Raw genomic sequence first — 25,587 nt, forward strand, 5'->3', positions numbered from 1 at the left:
TGTAGAATGTTGAACAGGATCCTTGGTCTCTAGTCAATAGGAGACAATAACACCCAATGCCACAGGTTGTAACACAAACGCACCTCCACTCATTGCCAAACATCTCCTGGAAGAACAGCTCCCTCCACACAGGGAATCACTGGCTTAGAGAAAGGAGTATTTCCTCAGATAAAGGAGTAGGTAGGTTCAAGAAGCTGACCATGAAAGAAAAGAGGTGGAGCAGGGTTCAAAACACAGATGAGACCAAAAGTGCTTACCTCAAAGCCAATAGAATGGTAAAGGAACAGAGATAGGAGGGAGAGGATAAGACGATACGGGAAGGGGTTTTAGATGAGCGAGGAAGAAGAAACTTCTTACTTGAGAAAAGTAGACACAGGGGGCCCAGGCGGGAATCAGGACTTGAGATAGGAGTCGCCCTGCCTGGAAAATAAGGAGGAAAAGAAGAAATAATTGTTGAATAGGTCATGGCTCCATGAAAACATGGAGGCTCTCTAGACAGGAGTTGATCAGGAGAAACTGATTTACCCTCTTGGGATACTCAGCCAATCATAATTGTCCTGTCACTTTCTCCAAAAAAACCGCAGCTTTGAGACGCACAGCTAACGGAACTGATTTTGTAATTCACCAGAAATTGGGAATTAGCAAAGATCAAAAGCCAGAAAGTCAAAGGAGAAACTATTTCTGAATAGCTATTGCAACACTCCAGAGAAGTAGCAAGGCTCAAGTAAGCAAGGGAGTGGTGGAAAATGAGGGCGGGAAGGTTTCTCAGTGAGAGAGAAAGGCAGGTCCTGTACAAGTAACAGTGAGAGACAGAAATGGACGGCATGGTCCAAACACTGGATTTCAGAGCTAGGAATCTTTACCAGTTCCAGATAAAACAAAAAGCAGAGAAGCTGTTAGAAAAATGAGGAGGAGTCGCCATATTGGAAAAATCCATAAATACTGACACTAAAATAACCAAACAAACAAACAAAAGATTAGGGAAAGAAGGGTAGAAAAATATTTCAAGTAAACAAATATAAATGATAATAACAGAAACAGTACCCTTAATTCAAGAACCATTTAAATTTTCAAATCATTAACTACGTTGACTTTTAAAAGAAGGAATGTTAATCCATCATCTGTATCTAAAAACACTAAATCAAAATGTTCTATAAAGTTCTCACAAAATAAATTACTCAAACTTTAAATACACTTAACAATTTTTCTTCAAATTTGGCTTCCTTTTTCCCTTCTCATTAAGAGCTGAAATTCTGCCAAAGTTGAAATGTATAGTTTTACCTATTTTTAGTTGAAGTTTAAAAGATATTTTAATGTTTTTTTCATTATCTCCCCATGCAAAGAAAGATTTTGGATAACCTGTTCAAGGTTCCCTCAAGCAGGCAGGATTTTGTTAAAGCATGAAAATTTTAACCTCACACCTATTCTTGAGTTAATTTTTCCAGTAAAAATGTTACTTTCATTATTTCTGACCCTTTTCATCAGTGAAGAGGAGCAATGTGGGAAAAACAGTCTTTAATCTACTTCTTTAAACCTATTCCTTTACATTTAGGTTAAACTACTTAGTCTTTTAACTACTTTTAATGCAACATTAAAGACTAGGTTTGGATGAGACTTGGCTTACGGAGGAAAGAACTGACCTCTAAAACTAGGCAGGTAGAAAGCAAGCTAGTCTGATATTTCTCTTTAAACTGTGTCTATAAATGGCAAACTCATACTCATACTTCAAACTCATACTTTGGCCACCTCATGCAAAGAGTTGACTCATTGGAAAAGACTGTGATGCTGAGAGGGATTGGGGGCAGGAGGAGAAGGGGACGACAGAGGATGAGATGGCTGGACGGCATCACTGACTCGATGAAGGTGAGTTTGAGTGAACTCCGGGAGTTGGTGATGGACAGGGAGGCCTGGCGTGCTGCAATTCATGGGGTTGCAAAGAGTCAGACACAACTGAGCAACTGAACTGATCTGAAGTCAGACTCTCTCACTCTTAAGAAATGATTCCTTTCTATAGTAATGTTTACTTTCTATAGTTTCTTAGAAAAACAGTCTACTGACTATGCTTTTTAAAGCTAAATATTCTCCTCCCCTTATTCTGAATCTTCTTTATTACCTGTCTAACGTCCTTATTTAACTTATAGGCAGAGTACATCATGAGAAATGCTGGGCTGGATGAAGCACAAACTGGAATCAAGATTGCCAGGAAAAATATCAATAACCTCAGATATGCAGATGACACCAACCTTAGGGCAGAAAGCAAAGAAGAACTTAAGAGCCTCTTGATGAAAGTGAAAGGGGAGAGTGAAAAAGTTGGCTTAAAGCTCAACATTCAGAAAACTAAGATCATGGTATCTGGTCCCAGCACTTCATGGCAAATAGATGGGGAAACAGTGGCAGATTTCAATTTAGGGGGCTCCAGAATCACTGCAGATGGTGACTGCAGCCATGAAATTAAAAGACGCTTACTCCTTGGCAGGAAAGTTATGACCAACCTAGACGGCATATTAAAAAGGAGAGACATTACTTTGCCGACAAAGGTTCATCTAGTCAAACCTTTGGTTTTTCCAGTACTCATGTATGGATGTGAGAATTGGGCTCTAAAGAAAGCTGAGCATTGAAGAATTGATGTTTTTGAACTGTGGTGTTGGAGAAGGTTCTTGAGAGTCCCTTGGACTGCACGGAGATCCAATCAGTCCATCCTAAAGGAGATCAGTCCTGAGTGTTCACTGGAAGGACTGATGTTGAAGCTGAAACTCCAATACTCTGGCCACCTGATGCAAAGAACTGACTCCTTGGAAAAGACCCTGATGCTGGGAAAGACTAAAGGTGGGAGGAGAAGGGGACGACAGAGGATGAGATGATTGGATGGCATCACTAACTCAATGGACATGAGTTTGGGTAAACTCTGGGAGTTAGTGACAGACAGGGAGGCCTGGTGTGCTGCAGTCCATGGAGCCACAAAAAGTCAGACATGACTGAGTAACTGAACTGAACAGAACAGTCCTTAACACTCATCATGTTAAATATAGTCTTTTGTCATCCTTTCTACTTTTTCAATTTTGATAAATATCAATTAGTCACTAATAAATTGAGGTCATATCTCTAAGAAATAACTCAAGCTGGTCATCACTACAATCAAAGTATGTGAAAAAAACAAATTATTCAAACTGACATAGAGTTTTACTGAAGGTATGTTGACTATAATATGACCCAGAAATTGCACTCAGAGCTATATATCTGAGGTAATAAGTATCTATGTCCACCAAAAATCATATTCAAAAAGTTCACAGTAGTGTTATACAGAATATTCAAACACTGAAAAGAACCCAAATGCATATTTTTCCAGCAGTAAAAATATTGAATAATAAATTCAGCAGTGTGGCAGGACATAAGAAAAATATTTTTCAAAATCTGATAAGGGGTTGATAACCAAAAGATACAATTAACTCATACATGTTGACATCAAAATCAATAACCCGATTCTAAAATGGGCAGAGGATCTGAATAGATATTTTTCTAAAGAACAAGTGGCCTAAAAGCACATAAGAAGATTTCAACATCACCAATCCTAAGGGAAATACAAATCAAAACTGCAAAGATGGAGCACTCATATCTGATAAAATGGCTCTTCAAAAAACAATGAATAACAAGTGTTGGTGGGGACATGAGGAAAGGAAACCATCATACACTGTTAGCAGGAATGTGAACTGGCCCAGCCACTACAGTGAACAGTATGGAACTCCTGAAACAACTAAAAATAGAACTATTATACAAACTAGCAATTTCATACATGTATAGCCTTGACGTACTCCTTTCCCAATTTGGAACCAGACTGTTGTTCCTTGTCCAGTTCTAACTCCTGTTTCTTGACCTGCATACAGATTTCTCAGGAGCTAGGTCAGGTGGTCTGGTATTCCCACCTCTTTAAGAATTTTCCACAGTTTCTTGTGATCCAAACAGTCAAAAGCTTTGGTGTAGCCAATAAAGAAGTAGATGTTTCTCTGGAATTCTCTTGCTTTTTCGATGATCCAACAGATGTTGGCAATTTGACCTCTGGTTCCTCTGCCTTTTATAAATCCAACTTGAACATCTGCAAGTTCATGGTTCATGTACTGTTGAAGCCTGGCTTGGAGAATTTTGAGCATTACTGTGCTAACGTGTGTGATGAGTGCAATTGTGCAGTAGTTTGAGCATTCTTTGGCATTGCCCTTTGGGATTGGAATGAAAACTGGTATTTCCCAGTTTTGTGGCCACTGCTGAATTTTCCAAGTCTCCTGGCATATTGAGTGCAGCACTTTCACAGCATCATCTTTTAGGATTTGAAATAGCTCAACTGGAATTCCATCACCTCCACTAGCTTTGTTCGCAGTGATGCTTCCTAAGGCCCACTTGACCTCACATTCCAGGATGTCTGTCTCTAGGTGAATGAACACATCATCATGATTATCTGGGTCTTGAAGACTGTTTCTGTATAGTTCTTCTGTGTATTCTTGCTACCTCTTCTTAATATCTTCTGCTTCTGTTACGTCCATACCATTTCGGTCCTTTATCGAGCCCATCTTTGCATGACACGTTTCCTTGGTATCTCTAATGTTCCCTTGGTTTTCTTGAAGAAGAGATCTCTAGTTTTTTCCATTCTATTGTTTTCCTCTATTTCTTTGCATTGATCGCTGAGGAAGGCTTTCTTTTCTCTCCTTGCTATTCTTTGGAACCCTGCATTCAAATGGGTATATCTTTCTTTTTCTCCTTTGTCTTTAGCTTCCCTTCTTTTCTTAGCTATCTGTAAAGATTCCTCAGACAACCATCTTCCCTTTTTGCATTTCTTTTTCTCGGGATGGTCTTGATCACTGCCTCCTGTACAATGTCATGAACCCCTGTCCATAGTTCTTCAGGCACTCTGTCTATCAGATCTAGTCCCTTGAATCTATTTATCACTTCTACTGTATAATCATAAGGGATTTAATTTAGGTCATACCTGAATGGTCTAGTGGTTTTCCCTACTTTCTTCAATTTGAGTCTGAATTTGGCAATAAGGAGTTCCTGTTCTGAGCCACAGTCAGCTCCCGGGCTTGTTACTGCTGACTGTATAGAGCTTCTCCATTGTTGGCTGCAAAGAATATAATCAATCTTATTTTGGTATTGACCATTTGATGATGTCCATTTGTAGAGGCTTTTCTTGTTTTGTTGGAAAAAGGTGTTTGCTATATGCAGAGTATGTCATGCAAAACGCCAGGCTGGATGAAGCACAAGCTGGAATCAAGATTCCTGGAAGAAATATCAATAACCACAGATATGCAGAGAACACCACCCTTATGGCAGAAAGTAAAGAGGAATTAAAGAGCCTCTTGATAAAAGCAAAAGAGGAGAGTGAAAAGTTTGGCTTAAAACTCAACATTCAGAAAACTAAGAGCATGGCATCCTATCCCATCACTTCAGAGCAAACAGATGGGGAAACAATTACAGACTTTATTTTGGGGGGGGGGGGCTCCAAAATCACTACAGATGGTGATTGCAGCCATGAAATTAAAAGACACTTGGTGCTTGGAAGAACAACTGACCAAAGCTAGACAGCATATTAAAAAGCAGAGACATTACTTTGCCAACAAGGGTCCATCTAGTCAAAGCTATGTTTTTTCCAGTACTCATGCATGGATGTGAGAGTTGGACTATAAAGAAAGCTGAGCATTGAAGAATTGATGCTTTTGAACTGTGGTGTTGGAGAAGGTTCTTGAGAGTCCCTTGGACTGCACGGAGATCAAACAGGTCCATCCTAAAGGAAGTCAGTTCTGAATATTCATTGGAAGGACTGGTTCTGAAGCTGTAGCTCCAATACTTTGGCCACCTGATGCGAAGAACTGACTCCTTGGAAAAGACCCTGATGCTGGCAAAGATTGAAGGTGGGAGGAGAAGGGGACAACAGAGGATGAGATGGTTGGATGGCATCACTGACTCAATGGGCATGAGTTTGAGCAAACTCTGGGAGTTGGTGATGGACAGGGAGGCCTGGAGTGCTGCAGTCCATGGGGCTGCAAAGTGTCAGACACGACTGAGTGACTGAACTGAACTGATATTATGCTACAATAAGGATGAATCTTGAAAGCATAATGGTAAGTGAAAAAAGCCCATCACAAAGGACAACATTCTATGTAAATCCATTTTATTGAAATTTGCAGAATGGGCATAACTATAGAGATGGAAAGTAGATAGATTCATGGTTTTTTGGGGCTTGGCAGTCTTGGGAGGGGAATGGGGAATGACTGCTCATGTGTATGGAATTTCTTTGATGATGTTAAAAATGTTTAAAATTAGATTTTGGTGATAGTTGCATAACTCTTTGAATATACTAGAAAATGCTGAACTGTGTACTTTAAATGGATGAATTGTATCCTTTGCAGAATAAATGTCAACAAAGCTGTTTTTTAGAAAAGAACAAGACCTAGCAATGATATACACAACATTATAAGTGAATTTCACAGACATTTTTATGAGCAAAAAAAAGCCAGACACAAAAGAGTATACATAGTATGAATCTATTTACATAATGCTCAAGACCTGATCAAGTTGATAATAATATAAGCCAGAATATCGGTTACGTCTGGGAGAATAGTGGAGAAGGAAATGGCAACCAACTCCAGTATTCTTGCCTGGAGAATCCCAGGGACAGAGGAGCCTGGTGGGCTGCCATCTATGGGGTCACACAGAGTCGGACACATCTGCAGTGACTTAGCAGCAGCAGCAGCAGCAGTAGTAGCTGGGAGAATAAATGTTGACCAAGAAAGGGCACAAAAGAACCTACTGGGCTGCTGGAAATATTCTATATCTTGATTTGGATGGTTGCTACACAGTCATAGCCAGATATACTTCATCAGTCTCTATTGAGTCCACTTTATGCTCTTCACAGTTTATTAAAAGTTAAAAGCAATAAACAACTGTGTGTTAGCATTTTCTTGGTCACCTAGATGTAGCTAAATGGAGACTGGTAAGTTGTTAAAAAGACAATATCTAGAGTGAAAAGTTCTTTACTCCAATATTGGTTTCCCATTTCTTGGCTAGGATATCTTGTGTGAATTATTTAATATGCATGATTCTCTGTGTTAAAAAGATGATGATAATGACAACACGCACTGGAAAGTTGCCTTAGTAGAGAATGCATATGAAAGAAAGTATTTTGTAAACTGCAAATATTGGTAGATTTCTTATAACCCCACAGAGAATGAAAAATTCACATATTTTTAAATAAATATGTAGAAGGGTTTTCTAGAATTTTCTTAATTTAGACTCCTAGTATAACACTCTTACTAAATTATACTTTGCACTAACACAGTTGGACTATAGTAAAGATCTAAGAAAAAGTAGTCCAATGGAACTCACTGTTTTATTTTCTTTAAGGGACAGTCAAAGTGTAATGTTTAAATAATTCTCTTTCTTTTGGCGTGCTGGGTCTTCGTCGCTGCACAGGGGCTTTCTCCATTTGCTGTGCGTGTTTCTCCATGTGCTGGCTTCTCTTGTCACAGGCTCCACAGTTGTGGCACAGGAGCTTAGCTGCTCTGAGGCACGTGGGATCTTCCCTGAGCAGGCATCGAACCCGCAGCTCCTGCATTGGCAGGCAGATTCTTCATCACTGAGCCGCCAGGGAATCCCTGTGGTATTTTTTTTAGTAAGGAAGCTTTTCACTCCATTTCTTAATGAAGATCTTTTCGTGAAGATCCACAGGCAAAACCTCCGTATTTTACGTGCATGAGTGCTAAGTTGCTTCAGTCGTGTCCAACTCTGTGTGACCCCGTGGACTGCAGCCCACAGGTTCCTCTGTCCATAGGATCTTCCGGGCAAGAAGACTGGAGTGGGCTGCCATGCCCTCCCCCAGGGGATCTTCCCGACCCAGGGATTGAACCGGCGCAGGTCTCCTGAACTGGCAGGAGGGTTCTTTACCACTGGTGCCACCTGGGAAGTGCCTGTATCACCTGATAACTGTTTTTTTTTTGACTTATGGAAACCAATGATGTTTTTCCTTTAAAATACCAAAAGAAATAAAGGGAAATTTGTCGTCTGTGCCTAACGAGGAATGGGTTTTGTCTACATGCATTTTGTTCATTGTTGTCAGTCTTAGCTTTATTCTCTTTTCCTATTTGGATTCTCCCTCTGCTTCAGTTCTCTGACTTAAACTTTTTTTTTAATCACCTTTGTATATACCTTGGAAGCCTATATCAAGTCATCTTTAGGAGTGGATGTTATAATCAATAAACAACAGCAACAATAGGAGAATTTAAATATATCTGAATACAATGTTAATCTCTCTGCTACAGAAGTCAAAAACACAGATATAAGAAGAAATACCCACAGATATAAGCACAGGTGCCCTATTTCACAGACTTTACTGAAGGAGTTTTTGGTGCCCTTTATGTTGATTTTGGTATCAGAAGCCTGCTCCTGGCATGGAATCCTCAGAGGGCCAGGGATCTGGGTCCATTCTGTTTCAGAATAGTGCCTGCCTCACAGTTAACTCTCAACTAAGGCTTGTTAAATTAATTAGTACTGCCTCTAAAATGTAGTCTTTCACTTCCTCAGAGGCATGGTGACAATTACACCAAATTTCTTTCTAACTACCATGACAATCTAAGTTATAAACGCACGGTTTACATGAGAGGCAGGATGAAGAGAAAAGTGGCTCACTGATATTGGGTAAACCAGATACTCTTTCAGTTTTTTATTTTATTTTTTTCACTGCAGATAATAAAACCATCTGCTTCCATATGGAATTTTCCATATGAAATGCTTGTTACTTTAAAGCCTACAAATGAGATGCCTGATTATTCTTCCCTTACATAAGTATCAAGTATTACTAAAATGTAATATATAACTTAACTTTTTATAAAATAAGTCATTCCTTTAAATCAGTGATCTTGGTATTTCAATTTCACATGAAGTATCCTTGCTGTACTTTATGGAAAAGATGAAGAGGGTCCTCACACACATACAGGAATGGGAGAACAGAAGAAGGGAGGATAACAATAAAATATTGCATGCCTGGAAGCAGATGGCTGAGCAGTCATCAGTTTAGCAGGACTGGAGCCTGAGTTGGCAGCGGGGAACACTGAGAACCCACTTCATCCCTGCACAGAGTTCCCAGAGGACTCAGACACTGGTAGCAACATGCACTTCTGGAGCAGGGTAAGAGAGAGAGAGGCTCCAAATTAAAACGCCCAGGTAAGGGGATTGAAAGAAGCAATCACACCCGTCCAGAGGGAGAGTCCTTCCCTCGTCCTGGCAGAAGACGTCAATCAATTCTCAAGAGAGGGTAAATGTACCAGGGATGCTAGGCAAAAAATGGGGAATCAAAAAATGGGGATTAAGTGGAAATATGTGTACTGATTTTCCTGAAATCCCCAACCTCCAGAATACTGGCAGCCAGAACATTATGGTCTAGACAGATTAGAAAACTCTTTTCTGAGAAATCAACCAGCCCAAGAGTAAAGATATAAAATATTCATAATGGGATGTCCCTGTAAGCAACCAAGACTACCTTATACTGAAGCTAAATGTCACCCAGTCCCTCTTTCATGCAAAAAGGGTATAGTCAGCTTTTAGTATATAAAAATGCAACTTTTTTGTACATTGACATTTTACCCTATAACCTCTCTAAATTTCTTAGAAGAGTCTACATAGTCAATCATGACATCTTCAAAAGGAGAGAGTTTTACTTACTTTTCAGATATTTTTGCATTTTATTTCCCCTTCGTGCTTAATAAGGCTACACTTTCTGGTAAAATGTTGACTATAAGGGGTGCTAATGATCACCCTTGCCTTGTTCCTGATCTCAGGGAGAAAGCATTTAATTTTGAAACATTATGTATAATATTAGCAAAAAAGTTTTTCATATGTACCCTTTATCAGAATGAGGAAGTCCCCTTTTAACTTGATTAAATGTTTTATCATGAATGAATATTTTCAAACATTTTTCTATATTGATTGAAATGATAATTTTTTCTCCTTTATTAAGTGAATTATACTGATTGATTTTCAAATATTAAATCAACTTTGCCTTCCTGGATTTATTTGTTGGCATTTTGTTAAAAAATCTTTGGGTCTCATGAGGATTACTGGTATGGATGGATGAATGGATTTTTTGGTGCTTTTGTCTGGCCTCATATTTGAGTGATATTGGCCTCATAGTTGAGTGATATTGGCCTCAAAAACTCATTTTTTGAGTTTAATAGGACCATCATTCTCTGTATTCTGAAAGACTGTGTATAATAGTGTATTATTTCTTTTTTAAATGCTCAATAGAATTCACCAATTGAATCATCTGGGCCTAAGTTTTCTAGTCAGTTTTCCAGTCTTCCTTGCTTAAACAGACACAGATATAGAGACATCGAAGGGCTGACTCATTTGAAGACTCTGATGCTAGGAAAGATTGAGGGCAAGAGGAGAAGGGGATAACAGAGGATGAGATGGTTGGATGACATCACCGACTCAATGGGCATGAGTTTGGGTGGATTCTGGGAGCTAGTGATGGACAGGGAGGCCTGGTGTGCTGTGGTACACGTGGTCACAAAGAGTCGGACATGACTGAGCAACTGAACTGAACTGAAGGATTCCCCAGATCTGAACAGAGATCAACTAGTAAGCTTTTAAGAAATATGTCCCAATAGCAGAGGTTTGGATTTTATTCATCTGTGGTCCTGAGCATTAGTATTTTTTTAAAGCCCTCTAGGTATCTTTGGTTATATTAAGAGTTGAGAACCTTGGCTACAATATAAAAGGCAAAAATAAAAACAATCAGAAAAGAGCAAAGTGGAAAAAATGGAGACTGTAAAAGGAAATGATAATTCTAAAGAAACTAGTAGTGATATTATCAAAGACATCAGAGATGACATTGAGACCATAAAACAATAAAAAATAAATTTTAAAAAGAAACAGCATGTTAGGACTCAGAAGTTAAACAGAACTGATTTCAACACTGGATCTCCATATCTACTGGCTTTGTGAAAAGTGAAAGTGATAGTCACTCAGTCGTGTCTGACTCTTTGAGACCTCATGGAGTGTAGCTTGCCAGGGTCCTCTGTCCATGGAATTCTCCAGGCCAGAATACTGGAATGGGTAGCCTTTCCCTTCTCCAGGGGATCTTCCCAAATCAGGGATTGAACCCAGGTGTCCCACACTGCAGGCGGATTCTCTACCATCTGAGCCACCAGGAAAGCCCAGGTTACTGGCTTTGTTCATTGAGCTATTCCCTTAAGTTCTTGGAGACACTATTTCCTCATCTGCAAAACAGCAATAACAACGGAACACCTACCTCGTTTTCCTGTGAACAGTAAGATAATACCTGGAAAGTAGTCAGGAGAGTGCCTGCCACGTAAATTAACCAGTCCATAGCAGTCATTCTATTAGGAACTCTTTTCACTGTTATCAGTCATACTGAGTCAATAGGAGAAAATGCCATTGACAGCATTCAATTAAATACACTATCTAAGTAGGAAAATTAATATCCAGATCTGAAAAGCAGACAACGCATCCATCAGTGGAGAAGGGTGGAATCAGAGGAAAGGGTGTAAATTTAAATCAATGTAGTGACCATTTCTAAAGTGTCTTCATTTATAAAAATTAGCTTGGAAACTGCTTGCTCGTGTTTCCTCAACATTTGGTACAGGTTCAAATTTTCACAGAACCATGGACACTTGACAGCATCTATGCAGGAAATCAGAACAAACTAGAAGGGTGGCTCTACGGGTGCTTTTCTCAAGCTTTAGTCTGGCTTCATTTTCAGGATTCTCTAATTCAGTAATATTTCAGTTTTAAAATAAACCACCATTAAGCATACAATTGTCTACTTCTGCTACAGATTATTTAGACTTCTCGAGACTACAAAGAGAATTAAATAACAGTACACTGATTAATAACAGTTTGATTATACCCTCAATAAATGTTAATTGACATCATCAGCATCAAGATTACAATTCAGGGTAAGACTAGCTAATGATGAACTTTAAATTCCTCACAGGGAATGTGAGAATGTTAGCTTAGAACAGCTCTGTAACTCCTCACCTCAAGAAGTTCACATAGAATAGCGACTAAGAACTTGACAGTGACTTATTCTCAGATATATTCTGTTTATGGCCTCTCTGTAGCGTTCATTGTGTTACCAAATGCAAGCTCACATGCCTGATGCACAGTGAGGCCAAATAAATCGAAATGCTGGAGGCTGGAGCAGAGGAAGGTTTTTGCAGAGCAGAGCAAGGAGAAAGCATGGCTTATGCTCAAAAACGCCCAAACCCTCTGAAAAGTTCTGGCAAAGCATTTTTTAAAATATTTAGTTTTATTTATGTATTTAGTTGGCTGTTGTGGGTCTTAGATGAGGCACACAGGATCTTCTAACTTCATTGTGGCCTGTGGGATTTTAGGTGAGATCCGGATCCCTTACCCAGGGCTTGAACCCAATCCCCTGGCCCTGGGGGCATGACGTCTTAGCCACTGGACTACCAGGGAAGTTTTGGCAAAGCATTTTTTAAAGACAAATTGAGGGAGGGGCATCGAGGGTAAGTGATCAGCTCAGGCACAACTCTCGGATCAATCCTTAGCCTCAGGAAGTTCTGGGGGCTACCTGCCCATGATCATCAGGTAGTTAATCTCTTCCATTTGGTGGTGGTTTCAGCAGCTGAGAAACTGGGAAATACGCATAGGATACTGTCATTCAGGTCCTTCAGAGAGGAGCAAAGGCAGGAGATGTGGGGAAGGTGTCTGTCCCTGGGAAAGCCCCCGTGGGATCCTGCTCAGTCACAGCTGGACGAATGATATGCAGCTTAGGGCCAGAATCATTTGCTCAGGGCCCATTCATTACTTCAACATTTTGCTTTTGGAACCAGCCAAAAATGTGAAAAATAGCTTATTCAAGAGCTAACTAAGAGAACAGATTCTTAAATAGACTTATATGGCAAGGTGCATTTCCCTGGTAGTTTTTAATCTACTAAAACTTTGGGGTGAGAAGAATTAAATTTCCTAAGGTGGCATGAGTCTCAGCAGTGGTGTCATCTCACTGAAATTGACTACTTTCTCGGGAATCTATGTACTGCCTCTCATCTCTCCACGAGCTGTTAAGACAGATTAGACATCAGTAAAGCGCCATAAAACTCAGAAAGAGACTTGACTGTCAATATACTTCATTTGGAATTTTCAGACCTGAAATTAATAGTGCTTAGATAATCAACAAAATGTGTTTCAGAATCGTCTTTCCCAGAAATTGGCAATAAAGGAAAATAATAAAATTTCTCAGGTTACAAAATACCAACAGGAAATGGCCCACTTTTCATGCTCCAACAGTTATGACTTGGGAGAATATGTAAAATCTAGAAATTGTCTGTTCCAAATAATCTCTGCTGGCAATCAAATAAAATTGTCGCTCATAGAGAGACATATTCTTAAAATCTTGGTTAATGCCACTTGCAGGAAGTGCCATCGGTTTACCAGAAGCACCTTCAAAAGGCAAAAATGATCAGTGGAGTGAGGTCATTACACAACAGGTATCTGGGCAAGTGAAGGAAATTTTCATCTTTACTCTATCTTTGTATTCTTTGGAGCATCTGGCCTATTTAGAAAAAGTAAAACAAAAATAACACCAGGAATATAACAATCATTCTAACATCAGGTGAAAGGCCTGAAACAATATTTTTAGAGCTACTCAAATGAAAAATGCAATTGTACATTCTCACATCAAGAACCCTAACTTTGAGACTGCATTTCTACTTAGGAAATGTCTCTGGTGACTCAGATTTCTCCTTCTTTAGAGGAGAAAGAACTTTAGATCCAGTACTTTCCATTTGTGGACCCCCTCCCAGTGCCTTTGGAGGCCAAACAGTTCCTGCAAGGGCTCCCAGGGGGATATGCCCACCAAGATTTATCCAAAACACTGGAAATTTCGAGAACCACTGTCTTCACCCAAAGGTTACAAGCTGTGTGACTGTTTTTTCCCTTCTACTCCCGTGGTGCTTCATTTATTCCTTCTGTGCTTTCCTCTCCTCAGAGAGTCTCTAGGGAGAGATTTCACCAAGATGAGTGATTGCTGTGCCATTTGGAAGATTCCTTCCCAGTGGGGAGGGAAGACCAGATCTGGGGCAAAAACCGTGGCTTGCAGGACTGCTCTCGTTGATAGCACTTTACCTGGAAAATCATTAAGTAGGTGACTTGACTCTTTGTACTGTGGATATATGAAACATTGCCATACTTTCAGTTGTCCAAGAAGAAGAAAAATCCTCATAGAAAACTCAGAAGGTGTTTGTTGCTTTAAGTACTGGTGGTTTTGTACAGGGGCTGTAAATCATCACGTAAAATGATTCTTAATGGGAGGTTCCTTGCAGAATGACTTCCTGTTTTGCTCTTCAGATAAATAGCAACTGTGTTTCACATGGGTTTGGCCAACAGTGCAAGGATTCCTTATGGCATTGGATTGTATTTTGTTTCTTCCACACTTGCTACTCATGGATACCTCTGAGACTCACCAAAATGACAAACTAATTTCCAAAAGCAGGCTTATAGTTTGAAGGAGTAATTTTTTAATTTTTATTTTTAGAGAAGACAGAAGGGCATGCTTCCACCTAAAGAGAGGTCAGCTGGCCTGAAAATTAGCCAACTGCTGTTGTATAATGGAAACTGACCCTGGCTCAGAAGACTCACTTGGAGGCTTCCAGCAAGATTTCATCACTACATGGGTTGTGGCATTTAAAGCGATGGGCTGGTTTAACGAGCTGTTTCACCAGCTTCTTAACTTTCACTGCAAATATTTCTCCAGAAGCCAAAGCCTCCAGTCCCCTCATTTTGTGGACTTGAAGTATTAATTAGGGCTTAGATTCTATAAAAAACAAGTGGGAGAGTCATAAACTTCTAGGTCTATTGGCTCCCAAATTGCTTAGCCATGACTATTTTTTAACCCTGTGTTAGCCCCAGTTACCAATCCATTCAGTGTTGTAGAAAATCAATATAATCTATATTGACGTTTTCCAAAAACCAAATTCCTTAAAGGTCCGTTTGTGTCGTTTTACAACATATGCCACTGGTTCAAGTTTAAAAGCAGCATGAAGAGGAAAATGAATTGCTATGTATGCACAGACCAAATATATCTCCAATCTCAATTTAAGTCATCTAAAGGTGACTTTTATGTCCAACTATTTTTGTGACTCGTTTTAAAATTTATATGTCAAACATTTATTCCTTTTATTAAAAGAAATAAGAAATGTTTTACCATCTTGCCCCAATTATATGAAAATAAAGTTTTTTCCTAAACCTCCATTGTTATATATTTATGCTCATAATCACTGTGTCCTTATTATATGATTGTGATTTATTATTTAGCAGAGTTTTCTGTGTATCTCTAAAATCCACATATTGTCAAATTTATAGGTAATAGAACATGTTACTGATATACCACAGTTAACTAACTCACTTCCCAGTATTTGGGCATTTGTCATGATTTTTAAATAATCATGACCGCACTGTGATTATGACGTGTGGTCGTTCTTAGGGCTGCTGTAACAAAGTGCCACAAGTTGGGTTGGCTTAAGACAACAGAATTGTATTCTCTCACTGTTCTGGAGACCTGAAGTCTGAAATCAAGTTACTGGCAGGGCCATGATCCCTCTGAGCCCCTAGAGAAGGGTCTTTCCTTGCCTCTTCCAGCTTTTGGCATCCCTGGGCATTCTTAGACTAGTGACGTCTTAATTCCGCTCCCCACCTTGGTCTTCACGTGGCCATCATCCTTGTGTCTCTTCTCTTTTTTTCATCAGGACACCAATCATAGGAACTAAGGGTTCACCCTATTTCAGTAGAATCTCCAGCTTAACTAATTATATTTACAACCACCCTGTCTCCAAACAATGTCTCACTTGGAAGTTCCTAGAAAGACATCAAATTTGGGGGGACACTTTCCATCCCAGTGCAGGTGCCCTATATAAAAGAAACAAGTCCTCCTCCTATTTAGAAACTGTCCATGGTCAGTTCCCCACTGCCTAAACAAAACCTAAACTCAGGACGGAATCCGAGACCCTCCCCAGGCTGGTTCCGTCTACTTTCCAATTCCATCCATGTTCACTCTGACTGCCTATAAGCAGAGACTGAGACGGGGACTCAGATGGATTGGGGAGCTGGTGCTCCCAGGAAAAGGGAATGACGGGAAGTAGGGTGGGGAAGGAAAGGAACTAAGCTCGGACATGGCCTCAACTGGAGTCTGTGTCAGCCAGGTCCCTAGGCTTCTCCTGACCAGAAAATTCAGTTGGTCCCCCTAAGAGGGGCTTGCTCTTTTGTACCCTGCGCCAGTCAGTCACATGAGCTGAAGATGCGGCAGAGGTGCAGGTGAGCTCTCTGTTGAGGGGGTTTCCGTTCACCAGAGGACGATTCTCTGAACAAGGGCAGACCTGTGGCCCCGTTAGAGCTGGGAGAGGGGTGGCCTGCCAGCAGGGATGTGGGAAGGGCAGCATCTCTGGCCAGCTTGAAGCCATGTCCCCTTGCTGCCCTGAGCTCCAGCCACTCGAGAACACTCACGTTCCTAAATACGCCCAGCACCTCCATCATTCCACACCTTTCCCTGGAACAACCTTCCTACCTTGTCCAACCATCAAAGACCTACTCAGACTGCAACATATTCCAAACTCTTTCTCATCTGTGATGAGCTCGCGTCTCCTCTCAGTTCATCAGCCTTGTGTCTTCCTCGGAAACGTCTTTGTGCTTCTCCTGTATCATTTATTTGTGTCCTTTTTAATATAGTTGAATGTTCACAATTTTTTTTCCTCCAAATCAATGCAGAAGTTGATCATTTTACCTGCTCTCATTTTATCCTCCTGCTTGTAACAAATAATTAGAAGCATCTGCTTCCTCAAATTTTATAAGTGCCTTTGGTGTGAAAACAGTCAAAGCCATCTTGTTTTTTTTTTTCTAAGTACCTAGCGTGAAACCAAAGAAATGTTGAATTGAGTTGAATGCAGAATAATATAAAAATAAGTAAATAAAAAGCAACCTTTTTCCTTTGAGCCCCATCTGGCATGGAAATAGAGATTTGTCTGCAGCCTTTCTTTTCATTCTGCTCCTCTCCTCTGTTTGATGATTCTACTAAACCTTCAATATTAACATTTTATTCACTGTCTAGATCTTTTTATGTACTGATAAATATTATAGCGCAATTGACTACCTTCTATTATATGTCAATCTTTTGTATCTTTTAATGGTGATAATTGAGAAATCAAAGGTTTTATGTTTTTCGAGTTTCACCATCAATTTCCTTTATTATGTTGAGATCACTTTATCTCTCAGAAAAATATGTGGTCCAAAACATCGTTTGAAAACCATTATCTTTTCAAGCACCTCTTATATTAGGCATTTGACACTGGCTTTTGATACAGATACAGACTTGAATCCTCATGTAAAAAGTAGACTCATTTATTAGAGACAATCGATGCCATTGTTTCCAACATGCTCATTCTATAGTCAGGGAAATGGAGATTCAGAGGTTACGATCAAGTTTCACACTTGCTTAAAATCCTTTAATAGCTTTCCAAGGCCATAGGATAACGTGAAGACGTCTCAATATGGCACACAAGGCCCTCCATGACTTGGTCTCTGATTAATCACGCAGTATAATTCCACCCAAAAAAAAAAAAAAAAAACTTATATTCTGCCAAATTCAGCGTGTGCTCTGAGCCTCTCCCTGAGTCTTTAAAATATCCTGTTTCCGGTATCTTGAAACACATGTCAGCACTCTCACTCCTATCCCATCAACCAGTTAGCTTCTACTGATCCTTCAGCTCTTTAGCAAGATATGACTTCCTCCGTGCAGTCTTCCCAGACACCCCTGGATGGTTTTAGGTGACCCTGCCTCTTCAGATGCTCAATATATTCTCCACTTACACTCATCACGCTGAGCGGTAATGCCTGCTTTCTGGTCGATGACTCAGCTCTGTGCCTCCCTCACCCAGCATTATCCAGCCTCCTCACTGCGTTCCACTTATTTATTTTTTAATGCTCATTTTTATCTATTTTTCCCCTCTTTTGATCAAACCAAAAGGTATGTGAGATCTCAGTTCCCCAACCAGGGATTGAACCCACTACCCTGTACTGGAAGCATAGAATCTTAACAACTGGACCTCCAGGGAAGTGCTTCTATTATTTCTTTCATAATATTACCTTCTAACATCCATCTCTCGTCTCTCCAATTCTATTGTTTTCCTCTATGCACGAAGACTTAGGTGTGCAGGACGGGGTACTGGAGAAGAGGGAGCTATGCAGAGAAGGAGCTCCATGAGGTTCCAGGAGAAGAAGGGGACGACAGAGGATGAGATGGTTGGATGGCATCACTGACTCGATGGACATGAGTTTGAGTGAGCTTCTGGAGTTGTGATGGACAGGGAGGCCTGGTGTGCTGCAGTCCATGGGGTCGCAAAGAGTCGGACATGCCTGAGTGACTGAACATACCATCTAATTACTCAGTGTTCACTGCTGGTCATGATAGAGTAACTCGTATTGAATTAGCACTGCTGACATAAACAGAAAACTGGAAAAAAATTTTACACAAATATGTTCAGATATTGGACAACAGGCAGCACTGGGTTATAGTCCCTGGGAGAAGGAGAATTCCAAAGCAGGCCCCACAATAGCCCTGGCTTTCTGCCTGGAGTCACTGTCCAGACTGCAGTGCAAGTGGGGTACAGCCCAAGCAGACCTTGGGGATCTTGCTGACCTGAGGAGAGATCAGATGTCAAGGCTGCTGAGGGGACTTGGGTTTGCAGGACAGAGTATTGGAGAGGAGGGAGCTATGCAGAGAAGGAGCTCCATAAAGTTCCAGGCATTTCCGGCAGTCATAAACTGAATACCAGGCTATGCATGTGAGGACAAGACTCCACAAAGCTTGGAAGAAAGAAGCGTGCGAGCGATGAGCTGAGCACAGCCCGCAGAGCAGCACAGCACTGGGAGCCTCGGGGATTCTGCCAGGAGCGGCCCCGCGGACACGGCAGCCAGGCAGGCACCCCTGCAGACGCGTGCGCGGAAGAGAAGGAAGAATGAGGACAAAAGCTTTCTAGAAAAAAGAAGGCTAAGAAAAAACTGTCGCTGTTGTTTAGTGGCTAAGTCATATCCAACTCTTTTGTAACCCCAGGGCCTGTAGCCTGCCAGGCCACTCTCTCTGGGATTTCCCAGACAGGAATACTGCAGTGGGTTGCCATTTGCTTCTCCAGGGCATCTTTCCCACCCAGAGATCAAACTTGAGTCTCCTCAAGTACTGGTAGGAGGATTCTTTACTGCTGAGCTACCTGGGAAGCCAAGAATAAAAAAACACAAAGCTACCACAACAAAAAGCTCAGCTAATCCTAAGCAATATTTTTAAAAATAAGAAGAAACAAAGAAGAACAAAGACTACATCCAGGCACATTCTACTCCAATGTTCAAACCAATGCAAAAAGAAAAATCTTTAAAAGTAGCCAGAAGGAGAGACAAAGACACCTTTCGAACAGAAACAACGTAAGGCAGAAGACAATGGGACAGCCTTGATAAAGTGCTGAAAAGAAAAAGCCGTCACCCGTGAACTGTCTAGTGGCTTGGACAGTAAAGAATCTTGCAGCAATGTGGGAGACCTGGGTTCGATCCCTGGGTTGGGAAGATGCCCTGGAGAAGGGCACGGCAACCCACTCCAGTATTCTTGCCCAGAGAATCCCATGGGCAGAGGGACCTGGCGAGCTATGGTCCACGGGGCTGCAGAGAGTCAGGCACGACTGAGCGACTCACACTTTCACGTTCTCACCAGAGACAGTGCAAGGCAGAAGGCAAGGCAACATGGATAAAATGCTGAAGGGAGAAGGCTGTCACCTGTGAATCGTCTATCCAGAAAAGCAGCCCTCCCAAATGAAAGCAGAGTAAAAATACTTCAAGATGAACAGATGCTGAGAATTTACTACCATCAAATCTGTTCTACAAAAAATGTTAAAAGAAGACTTTTCAGGCTGTAGGAAAGTGATGGTGTGCAGAAACTCAGCTCTGCAGAAAGGAAGGGAGAGCACTGGAGACTGGGTGACTGTGACGCGAGCGGGGGAGGCCCCAGGGGAGCAGATCCCAGGATGTGAACTCAGCGGCTGAGTGAGAGGTGGAGAATCCAGGACAAGAGAAGGACTGTTGCCAAGGCTGGACAGAAGGAATAACAGACACACTTGGAACTCTTGTTGTTCCAAAATCAAGGACATGGTCAAAGAAGCTGCGGACATGTCAAAAGGGCTCAGAAGCCAACTAGAAAGTCGACAAAATAATTCTTAGCGGCAAAATGAATCATAGCAAACAATAATTGTATCCTATTGATTAAAATGTGAAGCCATGAGTCCATACTGATATAGAGACAAGAACGAATGAATTCAAAGTTTATGAAGAGCTGTGGATCTGCTTAATGCCAAAGCACATCCTCGTAAGATGCTTGTGAATCATGAAGGAGAGAAAGTATCACTTCACACAGCCGGCAGACATCATCATAGTCGGGCAACCAATGTGAACGTCACCAGTAAGGGACAAGCTGAGATTGTGTGCCACTTAAGATGATACAGTCAGAACACAGTGATCACCTCTTTGGTATTCCTGCCTAAGAATACCAAATAATAATAATAATCTGAATGCATAATATGTTTCTGAATGAGAAAACATAAGTGAAAAAAATCAAATAGCTAGTCTACAAAATAAACATAATGACCTTTCCTATTCAAAAGTGTCAAGGTTACAGAAATCAAGGAAAGACATAAAAACTAAAGACAACAGATGATACTGAAGGGAAACTTTTCCTCTATATAGAGGATACTATTAGAACAACTAGGAAAACTTGACTGAGGTTTGAAGATTAGGTGGTAGTAATAAATCAGTGTTAACTTCCCGATTCTGATGGTGGTATTCTAAGTGTGTAGGAGGATGTCCTGGTTTGTAGGAAATGTGCAATAATGGAAAGTATAATTGTACTAAACCCTCCTAAAGGTAGAGATTGTCATTCAAGATAAAAAACCAAGATCCTGCTATACCCTATGTACTAGAAACACACTTTAAATATAAATAATGCCTGCAGATATTATGTTCATTGTTTGCTTTCCCCCAGTAGTTTGTAAAGCTCATGAAGACAGGGATTTGGCACACAGCAGTCACTTTAAAAAAACAGTCTGTCATATGCATAATTAAGCACTCCTCTTAGACTGTACACTTGAGGACACAGCCCATGTTTCTGGAATCACTGTTTCTCCATGGCCTGGCAAACAGAAAGCCCTCAATAAACACTGGTGGAATTGTAACTGAAAATGAGGTCCGGCTGCTTGCTGCTCAGAAGCCAGTAAAGAGGTAAGGTTGGTGGAAAGGAGAGTTTGCTTTATTTCAGAGGCAATAGCCTGGGGCAGAGGGGCGACTCTAGTTCAAAGGCCGACTCCTCCCACCCCTGCTGCCCTCAGCCGCTGACAATCAGGGGGCAAGAGCTTTTATACTTGGAGGGGGGTAATGCCTGCAGCAGCCATGCAGTCAGCTCTGACAGCCATCTTCAAACTGGTCATGCAATGGTCTGACCAGCAACATCGTGATTGTTCCAAGTTCAGCCAGTCTTTAGTTCCAAAGCTGATGTGCTCCCATTTCTTTGAAGCCAGCTATTGAAATTGAGGCAGCTTATGCCATGGATACAGTCTGGTCATTACATAGTTAACTTCCTCCACCTGGTAGGGGTTTCGGTATCTGCTGCTGCTGCTGCTGCTAAGTCGCTTCAGTCGTGTCCGACTCTGTGTGACCCCATAGACGGCAGGCCACTAGGCTCCTCTGTCCCTGGGATTCTCCAGGCAAGAACACTGGAGTGGGGTGCCATTTCCTTCTCTAATGCATGAAAGTGAAAAGTGAAAGTGAAATTGTTCAGTTGTGCCCAACTCTTCGAGACCCCATGGACTGCAGCCTACCAGGCTCCTCTGTCTATGGGATTTTCCAGGCAAGAGTACTGGAGTGGGGTGCCATTGCCTTCTCCGTCAGTATCTGCGAGACAGCTCAAAGGATATGGCTCAGGATATTTTCCATAGCCCTTGAGAAGGGACTTTTAGTCCTTGACTTTGCTTAATCACTATACCATTATTATTTAGTCTTAAATTGGAGAGTTTTCCCTTGCTTCTGCCTTTTCTCACTTCTTTGGTTAAGCTCATAGTTTGGCAAATTTTTTTTCATGACAAAAGCAAGGCTGAGGACATGGAGGGAAGGACCATATAGCCCTGCTCTGTTTCACTCCCCACTTTTCTTTGATACTCCTCAATCTTGAAGAGGGACAGGTACTGAACAAGAGAGGGAATAAAGTTTTGCATAAAGGTTAGTCATGAACTTAGCAGACAACTTGGTTTTTGTTTCATTGCTGTTCCAATTTTCCCCAATTATTTGAGAGAATGGTGCTCGTGTGATGACTACCGGCTACTTTCTGTGGAAGTGGGGCAGGGTCCTGCCTAGCTGGGGAATGGACCCAGAGTTGGAAATAATCTCAAGTTCCAGGCTTAGCATCAATATTTTATATTAGAAAAATATTATCTCTCTTTGATTACTCTGTCATAGATGACTTGAACACATATTTGAAAACTAGCAGACATACTGCAGTGAGAATCATAATCAAAATGTGTCCTTGTGCTATTCTCTGAATGTGTTCCCCCCCACCCATAATGGTTAAAGCAGGCGTACAATGTTTGTTTAATAGGCCACAAACAGGCTATCTTTGTTATCTTAAAATTCAAATTAAATCATATATATGCCAGAACGACTTCCCCATGCCTCAATATGTGAACATTTCTTCCATCATTTGCCCCTTTTAACTGCAAATCTTTCCACAGAAAGCACTGATAATATATTTTTCCAGTGTTGCCAGAGTGGCTTGTTGCCTACTCTGAGTTCACTGATGTCCCTTGGTGCTAGGCTCACCACTTGTTTATACATTGGCCTTGTCATCCACATTGGGGGAGAACTAATCAGACATAGCAAACAAGTACAGAGGTATGCTGATGGGGACACATTTGTATAGGCTATTCACTTTCTCACTCATACCCAAACATCACACAAGCATTATACATATGCTTTTAGCAGTAACCTTAAAGCCAGCAGTGATACATAAGTCATTATATTTTGTGATAACTTCATTAGACATTTTTTTCCATCTGAACACTGGAGTCAAAAATAGTCTGAAGCAAAACAATAGATTTCCATTAGAAATTTTTTAAATTTTTTAACCAGTTCAGCAGTATGACCTGAAAGTTCTCAGATGTTTTCCCTGTAAATTAACACACCAAATAATCCTAGTTACTTTCATATTTCTTCCAAGATGCCTGGGGGCCATTTGAAATACTCAGAGTTAGCTCAAGAGAGAAACTTACAATCTGTTATCAAAAGCAGCTTAATATTCCAGGAAAATTTTATTCTCTTGACAGGGAGAAATAAAACCAAACTCCAGTCTTGTACTAGCTTACTATTAATAACAAAGTTCATTTACCTAATTAAATCTAATCTAATTTTAATCACTCCTGACAACATACAAAATGTTTATCTCTAAGTTCCCTTTACTTTCACAGATTTTTTTTATCACTTTCTGGATATTAATTTGTTTCTTATTTTTCCCCAAACACAAGCAACCAGCTCTAGGATAAAATTATTCTTTTTTTCCTCAATAAAAATATCTCCAGTCTTTTTTACCTGTCTTGCCAACAAAACATATCCCACTTGCTTTACATACTGAAATGTTTCCTTTATAATTCTAGTAGTTTTAATTACATATCACAATAATTGTCCTTTAAAAGACTTTAATAAGTGCTAACTGACAAAGGATTAACTTCCAAAATACATAAGCATGTCCTACATCTCAATATTAGGAGAATGAAAACCCAATTAAAAAATGGGCAGAAGACCTAAACAGACATTTCTCCAAAAACATACAGAGATGGTCAATAAACACATGAAAAGATGCTCAGCATCACTCATTATTAGAGAAACGCAAATCAAAGTACAGTGAGGTTCCACCTCACACCAATCAGAATGGCCATCATCAAAAAGCTAAATGCTGGAGCGGATGTGGGGGAAAGGGAATCCTCTTGCATTGCTGGTAGGAATGAGCATTGGCACTGCCGGCATGGAGAACACTCTGGAGAGTCCTTAACAAAGTAGGGCTAAACCACCACGGTGCTGTTGTTTAGTCCCCACGTTGTACCTCTTTGCGGCCCCATGGACTGCAGCACGCCAGGCCTCCCAGTCCCTCACCGTCTTTTTCTCAGAGTATATCTGCATGAGTGGGGTTGCTGGGTCATATGGCAGTTGTTGGTGGTTTTTTACAGTTTTTTTCTTTTAACTGTATATAAAAAAACTACCACATGGCACAGCAACCCCACTAATGAGGATATACTCTGAGAAAACCACAAGTCAAAAAGGCACATGTCCCTCAATGTTTATAGCAGCACTATTTACAACAGCCAGGACATGGAAGCAAGCTAGACGCCTATCAGTAGATGAATGGATAGAGAAGTGGCACCTATATACAAAGGAACATTACTCAGCCACAAAAAGGAACAGATTTGAGTCAGTTGTAATGAGGTGGATGAACCTAGAGCCTGTTATACAGAGTGAAGTCAGTCAGAAAGAGAAAAACAAATATGATATATTAATGCACATGTATGGAATCTAGGAAAATGGTGCCAAAGAACCCATTTGCAGGGAAGGAGGGGAGATGCACACAGAGAATGGACTGACGAGTAATTGTACTGTTATACCACTATTTTCTGAGTGGCAAACTTAAGAACACACTCCATAACCTCTAAAAACATACATTTCTTTCATAGCACAAATTCTGTTCAATGGGTACAAGATGCATGTTTAGTAAACCCAAACACCTTATAAACTTCTACTAATTAACCCAAAGCTGACGTCTCAGGCCAAGTGGCCTCTGTTTGTGTTTCAAGGACATGATAAGAGTTAACTTCAAGCTTTCTCATAGGCATATTTTTGTTCTCTTGGGGTCAAAATTCAGAAAGCAGTTTTTTATCAAGTTAGCGTTCTCCAAATGCATATTCAAAAAGATCTAGTTCTGGAATTTCAAGAGTTTCATCTTAACCAATTTTCTCTGGAGAATATTGTTGCCATGCTGCTGCTGCTGCTGCTGCTGCTGCTAAGTCGCTTCAGTCGTGTCCGACTCTGTGCGACCCCATAGACGGCAGCCCACCAGGCTCCCCCATCCCTGGGATTCTCCAGGCAAGAACACTGGAGTGGGTTGCCATTTCCTTCTCCAATGCATGAAAGTGAAAAGTGAAAGGGAAGTCGCTCAGTTGTGTCCAACTCTTAGTGACCCCATGGACTGCAGCCCACCAGGCTCCTCTGTCCATGGGATTTTCCAGGCAAGAGTGCTGGAGTGGGGTGCCATTGCCGTCTCCAATACCGTTGCCATACATTGTTTAAAAAAAATCTTTTTCTCTAATCATAATTGCATAACTCTGCATCCAGTTGAGTATATTCTTCCCTCTCTCTCTTACCTTTTGCTTCTCTTCTTTTCTCAACTTTTTGTAAGCCCTCCTCTGACAACCACGTTGCCTTCTGTCATTTCTTTTTCTTGGG

This window comes from Ovis canadensis, chromosome 26 (genome assembly GCF_042477335.2).
Source record: "Ovis canadensis isolate MfBH-ARS-UI-01 breed Bighorn chromosome 26, ARS-UI_OviCan_v2, whole genome shotgun sequence".
Taxonomy (NCBI): Eukaryota; Metazoa; Chordata; class Mammalia; order Artiodactyla; family Bovidae; genus Ovis; species Ovis canadensis.